The sequence below is a fragment of the Coptis chinensis genome, chromosome 6 (assembly GCF_015680905.1).
Source record: "Coptis chinensis isolate HL-2020 chromosome 6, ASM1568090v1, whole genome shotgun sequence".
In the NCBI taxonomy this organism is placed as follows: Eukaryota; Viridiplantae; Streptophyta; class Magnoliopsida; order Ranunculales; family Ranunculaceae; genus Coptis; species Coptis chinensis.
In genome coordinates, this window is record NC_141461.1 from 78,241,935 (window position 1) to 78,251,779 (window position 9,845).

Below are 9,845 nucleotides of genomic sequence, written 5' to 3' on the forward strand. Positions count from 1 at the left end.
GGGGTCTACCCGACCCGATTCCCTGCCCTACGCACATGTGTTTTAGCGAGGGATATCGATTTGAATTCTACCGTCTAAAGAAAAGCAACTATAATGGGAAGTTCCCATAAAACAGTTATACGAACTTCCAATCTATATTTTCTCTGTCTCCTCCTTCTCCCTTAACACACCCTTTTTTTGTTACTTTCTACCAGTTCCATCGATTAGTATTAACCAGGGTTTTCTCTTTGATCAAATAAGCACTTTTCTTCAATATTAAATCTTATTTTCAGTTGTCTCTTTGTTTTTTATATATATTTTATCTTGCCGAGGATTGTTTATAATTGCATAGATATATGCCTTTACCTATCTAAATTATGCTTATTTTAAACATGTTGCGGAATGGAAATGGGTGACTCTGCAAAAGATGACAGGGCCTGGATTGATCTTAGTTTTCCTGATCAACGTTTTATTGATGGTGTGTCAAGCTTTGTGAAATTCGTGCAAGTTCGTTTTCCTGATACAGAGACGACACAATGCCCATGTAATATGTGCAAGAATCAACGAATTCCAGTTCCTTATGAAGAAGTGAAGATAGATTTGTTCAAACATGGTTTCAACCCGGCTTATAAGATTTGGTACTTGCATGGTGAGAGTGAAACATTTGAGCACGTCGATAATGAATCAAGATTCCATGACCACCAAGAAGATGTATACATGGATGACTTTGACGAGCTTCTCATAAACTCAATGGCTCAAGATTCTGGTGGTAATCCAGATGCTTGTGTCCAAGATAAACCAAACACAGGGACTCAAGGTGAGAATAGATTCAGAGAGGTACCACCTACTGAGTTAGGAAATATGCCAGAGTATCTGAACCCCTTGTACAATGGTAGTAAGTACAATGTGCTCATGTTTACACGAAGTCTGCTGAACCTAAAAGTGGGCCATGGATGGAGCAATAGAAGTTTTACTGAGCTCCTTCAGCTTCTAAAGGATGTGTTACCTCCAGATAACAACACTCCAAAAAATACTCATTATGCGTTGAAAGTCATTAAAGAAGTGAAACTTGGATACGAGAAGATTCATGCTTGTCCAAATAATTGTATGTTTGATTGGGGAAAACAGAATTCCAAAAAGATCAAGTGTGACACATGTGGTGTGTCTAGGTTCAAGTTTGATGGAAGAACAAAACAGCGAGTCCCTGCTAAGATATTGAGATATTTTCCAATAACTCCAAGACTACAAAGAATGTACAGCGTGCCCTGGGTGGCTAAAGAGATGACTTGGCATTCAACCGAAGAATGACACCGGAAAGATGAGGCACCGGTCGACTCTAACACATGGAAGTCCATGGATAGAATGTATAAAGATTTTTCATCTGATCCTCGTAATGTTCGCTTGGGATTATCCACAGATGGATTTAATCCTTTTGGCACGTTTATCACAACACACGTTCTTGCCGGGCCTCAGATTGTGTGTACCCTATAACCTTCCACCGGGTTTATGCATGAAGCCACAATTTACAATGGTCACACTACTCATTGAAGGCCCAAGCCAACCAGGGAAGGACATTGATGTGTTTTTGCAACCTTTGGTTGCGGAGTTGAGAGTTCTGTGGGAGAAAGGGGTCACAACATTGGATCGATGCGTTCACTAATACCGAGTTTAATCTTCGTGCTATGTTGTTGTGGACAATACATGACTTTCCAGCATATGGGGATGTTTCTGGTTGTAGAACGAATGGTAAATTTGGTTGTCCTTGTTGCGGTCCAAAGACAGATTCTATGTGGCTTCGATATGGAATGAAACATGCATTCTTGGGTAGCAGGAGGTGGCTGTCGGCTACAGATACAAGCAGAAAAGACACAAGTGCTAACACTTTTAATAAGAAAGAGGAGTCTCGTGGACAACCAATACGTTTGAGTGGGGAAGCAGTGAAAAAAATGGCTGCTGGACTAGATGTGGTGTAGGGGAAAACTAAAAAAAAGAAAAATAGAAAGGTGGGAGAAGATGATGAATATGCGGATGGTGATGCATCAGCTTGCTTCTGTAAACAGTCAATTTTCTTTAAGTTTCTCGAGTACTGGGAGCTTATCCCCGTGCGCCATAATTTGGATGTTATACATATCGAGAAAAACGTTTGTGAGAACTTGATTGCATTGATGCTGAACACAAAAGGAAAAACGAAAGATGATGCTAATGCACGTAGAGATTTGAAGCGGCTGAAAATCAAAAAGCGACTATGGCTGCAAAAACAGAATGGAAAGGAAATTCAGAGGCCTGGTCGGTATTGGCTCATGAAAGAAGAGAAAAGGCTATTTCTCCAGACACTACGTGATTTACGTGTCCCTTTTGGTTTTAGTAGCAATTGGAGAAATATTGTCACAGAAGATGGTATGGACTTAAAAGGTGCACATATGAATTCTCATGACTATCACATCTTGATGCAGCATTTGCTTCCTATGTTGATCCAACATGCATTTAAGGATAGGAAGGAAATTCGCCCTTTAATTAAAAGTTTCTCTTCATTTTTTAATGCTCTATGTTCTAAGATTATTGATGTTGATTCACTGTTAATATTAGAGAAGGATATGGCAAGGACATTATGTGAACTTGAGAAGTATTTCCCTCCGTCAGTGTTTGTTGTCATGATGCACCTGCCTATCCATTTGGCTTATGAGGCTCGGGTTTGTGGACCTGTTTATTATCGATGGATGTATCCATTTGAAAGGTATGGTGTAATTTTGATTATTTACATTGTAGACATATTATTTGAAATATGTTATACTTAACACGTCGTTAATATTGAAGGTTTATGAAGACTTTTAAAGGCTATGTTGCAAACAAAGCTCGCCCTGAGGGTTGTGTGGCAGAGAGATACCTTGATGAGGAGGCAATAATATATTGCAATCAGTACAAAGGAAAAGGTAAAACAAGTATTTTGAAAGAACTGGAGGAGAAAATGGATGACTCTGCTAAATCTTTAGATGATATTGATGACAATGGTGAGGCTGGACCAGTTGGCGTAGGTCAGACCTTTGTCATCCATGGTATTGAATATGAACAAGCTCGCCATTGGGTACTCAACTGTCATCCTAAATATGAAACGTGGGAAAGGTATGCGTTATTGTAACCCTATATATTAAATTATCATCGTGCATCTTATGTAAGCTTAAATGTTCCCCCTTTTGCTTTAAGGAAATACACTGAATTCTTACAAGAACGTAAGGCAACTTTAGGAAAGAAATCTGGACACTATAAGGTACCTAACGAAGAAGAGTTTTTGCCCTGGTTGCAACAGCAGGTACTAGAAAATAACTTAATATTTGCCTGCTTTTGATTGATCAAATCTAATTCTTTGTTGTTAATATTTACGCATGAGATCGTTGACTCTACGGATGTTGATTTCTTAGATATTATTAAAGGACCTTTGTCGATTGCTACGCGCTACAAGAAGTACTACATAAACGGCTTCCTCTATGTTACTAAGGACCATGAGAAAACTAAAAGGTACCAAAACAGTGGGGTTAGCACAGATTGTATAACCGCTTGTCGATCTAGTGCTAAAGACAATACTCCAGTAGATGAATCATTGATGTACTATGGAGTTCTCAAAGATATCATCCAGCTAGAGTATCGAGAAGGGTACAAGCCTGTCCTCTTTAAGTGTGATTGGGTTAAAGTGACTCACCATGGTGTTAGATGTGATAAGGAAGCGAATCTAAGATTAGTAAATTTGTCGAACTTTGCTAGTTCTAATCAATTAGGTGACGAACCATTCATTTTTGCATAAGATGCTAACCAGGTGTTTTACTCTAAAGATCCCAAGGAGCCGGAATGGCATGTTGTACTAGAGGTTCCAGCAAAGGCATATTGTGAAGATAAAACTTGTATTCTTCCCAATGAATCGGTCGTAAACCGTCTTGAAGTTGGAACCAAAGAATAGTGAACAGGCAATGGATGATGAGCTGATCTATAATGATCCTAACAAAAATGTAGTGGTTGTTGAGAAGACTAATATACGAAAGCGGTCGAGGAAGCGTTAGGTATTATTATTTGTAGTTATTTATGTGGTACCCTTTTCTTTGGCTAAGAAAGTCATTTGAATTGTATATTATTTGACAATTGATAGTTTGTCTTTTGAATGTATTATGTGGTGCTAGTGAATTTTAAATTACCATCTTCTAGGTAAACCTTTAAACTCCGCCAATGCCAAGTTTTTGTTTAGCATTGCGGGTCCCAAGCCAGGATAAAGGAGGAGGAAAAAGGTAGGTTTAATCTTTAATAATGGAACATGGTGGTCTTACCAGGTATCATCTCAGCTCTCTCTTATTAGGAGGTAATTATTTGATAAACTCTTCTTGAGATTTTACTATCTTCTTTATTTATTGTTGTTTTACTTAAGATGTTGGAATGTAGCTTTGTTTCCTTTCTTAAATACTAGCTTAGAGGAAAGAATGGCTTCTGCATATGACATTTGCTTCGGGAAAAGCTAATTGATTTTGTCCCAACTATTAGTGGGATTTCATTGGCTGAATCCCCCACATTTAAAAAGGCTCCAGGAGGTGCACCTGTTAATGTTGAATTGTTGATGTTGGGATCGTACGACTTGGTGGTTCATCAGCTTTTATTGGCAAGGTATTATTTGTTAAGGTTGTTTACTTTCCACTCTTTTACACGAACGAATGATTTCTTTTTTGTTAGTTTGTTTTTTTAGCTCCGCCCTTTTTGGAATATAAAAGTATCTACCATTAGTACCATGAAAGGTCAAACTAAGTCGACTACTTAGGAAAAAAATTAATATTCTTAAGCTCGATCTGATGTCATACTTTACTAAGGAATCTAAATGTGTAAATGTTGTACCTTCCATTTTTCTGTCTATACCTTCTATTTTGTAGTCTATAACTTCTATTTTTCAGTGAATCACTTAATATCCTTTAAGGCTTGAGGATTTGTGATTAGAACCTGTATTCATCATCTTGGATCAAATCAATGATTTATTTTTGTTTCACATACTTTTTGGAACTTCTGTTTGTTATAAATCCGTTGCGTACATTGATATCAATCTTTACACAACCTGTTGGAGATGCTGGTGAAACAAAATCTATGTACAAAAAAGTAGTTTTAGGCGGTGATGTTTGGGATCTTCTTGACGAAGTTAATGATTTATATGGGAAACCCTATGCAAAGATTACGAGAGAGAAGTGCAGTTTGTTCGGATAATTTTTTCTAATTACATTTATTTATTATGTACTATTTTTTAATCAGCAATATCTTATTCTTTTTGGAATAAGCTTAGTTTCTATTGGTAGATTTTGATGTAGCTCTTTGGTGTCCCGACGGGGTGTTCTTTCTTCTCGGGTCCTCTGGAAAAGGTAAAACACTTTTTGCACGGACACTTGCAAAAGAGAGTGGAATGCCGTTTGTTTTTGCTTCTGGTGCAGAGTTCACTGGACTTGACTTTGGTCCCTTCATGAACATCAGTTTCACTTCTTAATTAGTAGGTGCTTTCTTCTTCTTCATTTTTTTTTTGTTTGTTTCTTATGGAGATAAGCTAATGGTTCAGACTTCAGAGTATTTATATTTCTCAGACTTGTATAACACTCTACGCATACACATAGTTTGAAATCGTTTAATTATATTAAATACTGGCCAAGTTTTGGGCAGTGGTGTTTGTTGCGTAGCATTTCACTTGAGCTGATTTGCTTATGCCAAGCTGTTCTATTCTACTTGAGCTAATATAAAATGTTCAACTGTTTTGCTTTAGGTGAGTTAAAAAAAAAGTTTTACTAAGGAGTCCTGTGATACTTTAAAATCGTTGGCCTCAATACCTAACATATAGGATTATGTTATTCATGTACATGTGTATTGACCTTGTTTCTTCTTTCATTATTTACCCTTTTCCTGTTATTCCTATCTCTTAATATCAATAAACGCTTTATGCATAAATCAAGAGACGACAAAACAAACGTAACACGTTTGAAGTTTTGAAACTTGGTTGTGTTGAAAATTCCACAATCCATGTCGACGATTTGTCTTTGGTTTTAATTTGATTGTCATTTGTAAAAGTAATAAGTTGATAACATATCTCTTGGTAGCCTGAAAAGTTTCTTGTGATGGAAATATACCACATATATTGGAGTATTTATTTTGATTATAGAGGTCATATATATTCTACAAAGAAATTAGTGATATCTTTGGAATATTATTATTTCACGTAAAACAGAGGAAAAATGAAACTATAACACTTTAACAAGTAAACTTTTTCTGCAACAAGGTGTACTACCCGATTAATTTGGAAAAACCGAGCCAATCTCTAACTAAGTAGTTGGGCAATTAAAACTTTATTGGCAACTCTATGAAGTATTGGATTCCGGATGATGGTATATTCAGGATTAGCTTTTGTAGTTCTTGGCTATGTGTCTTAGACTCTAGTGTAGATCTTTGTTATCTCTTATCGACAAACGAGGAAGATATTATGTTACATGTTGCATATATTTTTGGATACGTGGTCATTCTATTTTCCTTTATGTGATAATATTTATCGGGTTCGTGGAAATATTGGAGCTCTATAGAAGGATATATGGGAAGTATCTAGCAATCCCAGTTTGTAAAGGGAAGGCAAGCGAGCTTGAAAAGTTTCCTAGTCCTTTCATAAGAAATTCTTGCTCCGATTTTTTCCTTCGTTGTGTGGATGTTTCACTTATTCTAAGCAGAAAAAACATACGCTTTAAAGGAGTTGCGAGGTTAGTATAACAGCTCAATAGAAATATCGGATGAACCAACTCCAACCCAATTGTTCCCTTTATAAATAAATAAAAAAAAAAATAAAAAGAGAGAGAGAGCAGACATACTTCCTCCTACGCTTTCTATTATCACCACCTCCCTATTTGAATCAAACAATCTTTGCATCAAAGCAAGGAATGCAGAAATAAGAAGATACTTTGCGCAGAGACGGACATGTGAATATCTAAGTCTTCATGAGCTTCCCCATCCCCCAAAACCCTTGCATTTCTCTTCTTCCTTTGCCATTTTTTCTCGAGTCCACTCTAAGACTGTTAATGAAGGACGAGATATGGGTCCTTTCATGAGTTATACAACAACTGTTGAGGTGACTCGTGATAGTTTTCGGCAACTCATCTACTTGTTTCGATTGATTACTATAAACTATGAGCTTTTCGTGCATCTCATTCGATTATATTTTGGCAAGCATTTATTCCAAATAATTGGTCATGGCAAATAAGGTGCAACATCCCATTGCCTCTGTCGAATTTTGCCAAGATGTTCGAGATAACCTTCGAGAATGAGATGAGAGAGAAGGCTATGGTCGGCAGAATTCTTGGCGCATAACACTTTCTAAGCAAGAACTCTCACACAATTTCTTTTGTTATTTTTATTTCACATAATTGCTTAGGTACTTAACAAGATCTTGAAGTTAACCATCTCTATGAAATTTTATAAAGGCATTGGATGAGAAGCACTTCTACCGATATTTTCCAACTGGCCCTAGAATAGTTAAAAATTGAGTGTGAAAACCAATAGACTTTCGTCGGATCAAGAGTTCATTTAATATAGAACTTATAGAAGTCTAATTCATTTCGAAAGTAATTTATATCTCCCTGTTCACTTAGTTTTTTTGTAGGACTGTTCATTCTTGTATATGAAGAGACGAGATGTGCATTTGACAAATCTGAAAAACATAAATTTGCTTGGCAAGTCCTTGTCAAGATATCGCCGACCAAAGAAAGTAGTATAATGTACTCGTTTCATTCTCTTACTTCTACAGATTGGAGTCATGGTGATGGTTCATGGTGATGACAAAGGTTTGGTTCTTCCACCTAAAGTGGCATCCATCCAAGTTATTGTGGTTCATGTTCCTTACAAAGACGCCGATATGCAAGTCATCTTTGATGTGTGCTCGCCATTTGTGGAAACATTGAGCAATGCCGGTGTCCGTGCTGAGAAAGATATAGAAGAGGATTCACCTAGTTGGAAATACTCACAGTGGGAAATGAAAGGTGTTCCTTTAAGGATTGAGATTGGGCCAAAAGACATGGCTAATAATTAAGTAAACTGCATTGAGGTCACAGTCTATTACAAGATCTGCATTGAAGAAACAAACTATTGGTATCTGTTTCCTTGTCCTAGAAGAAAAAATATTTCTGTGGTGATTCATAGTCTTTTTATTCGTTATTTGTTTTTTCTGTAGGGAACTAAAACCAATAATTATTTGAAATTTTCAAGTCTACATTTTTTTCCCTCAATGAACACATGTTTACACCACTACATTATGTTCATTACAAGAGTGCCATTGAGATGGTAGAGGCAGAATTAAGAGATTCTAGCAGCACAATGAATCTGTCACAGCCAGAGAATGCATCATCGGATCTATTTATGGGTCCTTTAACTGACTGCTTGCTTAAGCAGGAAACTAACATTGTAATCTCTTTTAGCAGAACATTGTTAAGTCCAAGTTCAGTACATAATCATCCAAAGTAGTCATCCTTCTCCTTTTCTGACCATGAAGGTTTTGACTTCATTTGCAGGTAAGGGTTGTTCATATGACTTTAACTTTGTCAAGGACGTTTAAATCGACTATAGTGGATACCATACAGTCTCTGCCTCAACATCAACAGGTCGGTTCTTCTTAGTTTCCATCTAGTTATAACTGTGTCATACACTATATCTATTGTTTTCATCAGGTCAACTAAAATGTAATTGCAAAACCTAAATTCTACACATTTATAGCCCCTCGTAATTATATCCTTGCAACTTAAGTTCACTTGTAAAATTTATTAGCCTGGAAAAACTTGTAACCAAGTTCTTGCTCGTCTTAAAGCTGTAAGGAAACAAACTTCTATATTATAAAAGGAATTCAGTTTTGCCCAGTTTTTAGCTATCAAATACTCATTGATGGTTTCATGATTACTGGTAACTGGTACGCTGAAAAACTTTAATTAGCCCTTCCTGTGCTTTCACATTGTAACATTCAGGTTTTGTTTGTGAGTTACTCATACATTTGTCATTGCAGATCGTACTTTGCTCTATGGTGAAGCTTTTCCGTGGAACTAAGAAGGATACTACTGTTGGAGAGGTGTGCTCTCTTTCCTTAGATTCATTTTTAGAGTTTGAAGTGGCCATTAAGATACTCATTGCCTATTTTTGGTGCAGCTGATAACACAAATTAAGTTCCATTCCCTATCCTTGTTTACAAGGGCATCGTCCGTGATTATTCATATATGGAGAATTAAGCAGAGTTTTCAACTTTCTTGCAAACGCAACAAATGGTTCATATGGGCTGAGGAAATATTACAAGGACCTTCTTTACCATTATGAGCATGTGTATTTCCATAGGCGGATAGTCCACCTCTAAGTAAAACTCCAACAGTATACTGGTTACAAACTCTATGTTTGATTTGTATCTTTCCATATCTTTTAGGCTTGTAGTTGTATATATAATTATATATATTGGTATTTTTGGTTTCTTTTGAGTTTTAATCCAGTGTCTCTTATTTGCAGTAGTACTTCCTAATTTGAACATCTCTTTATGACCATGAATTTGATCCTGATGGTAATTTTTTATGTTCACATTTACCTGTACTTTGCTCAATCATTATTTTCAGTTGATTCATTAGTTATAACTCCGTTTCATATTATGGTCTCTCCATGTAATAGTGATTAAGTACGATTTATAGTGATGACCTCACACTTAGACTCGAGAAAAAAGAGAGAAAGAAACAGCAGTATGAATTATATCCATCAGGTATCATTAGACATTGATATCAATAAGCAACGGATGAATTTAGCCATTAATTATTATATTTGTAAATGCATGCTATGTAATGCATCTCAATACTCAATCC

General features: G+C 36.4%; 1 long non-coding RNA gene across 2 annotated transcripts; it reads left to right on the forward strand.

Annotated features, from left to right (window-relative positions):
- Positions 1–5,354: 5,354 nt before the first annotated feature.
- LOC147494630 (uncharacterized) lies at positions 5,355–9,312 on the forward strand. 2 transcript variants are annotated; one of them, XR_015198253.1, is made up of 3 exons: positions 5,355–5,482; positions 9,014–9,076; positions 9,154–9,312. It is a non-coding gene; the product is annotated as an uncharacterized LOC147494630 (long non-coding RNA). The 2 variants fall into 2 exon arrangements; XR_015198252.1 differs by lacking the exon at positions 5,355–5,482 and adding an exon at positions 8,526–8,618.
- The last annotated feature ends 533 nt before the right edge of the window (positions 9,313–9,845 follow it).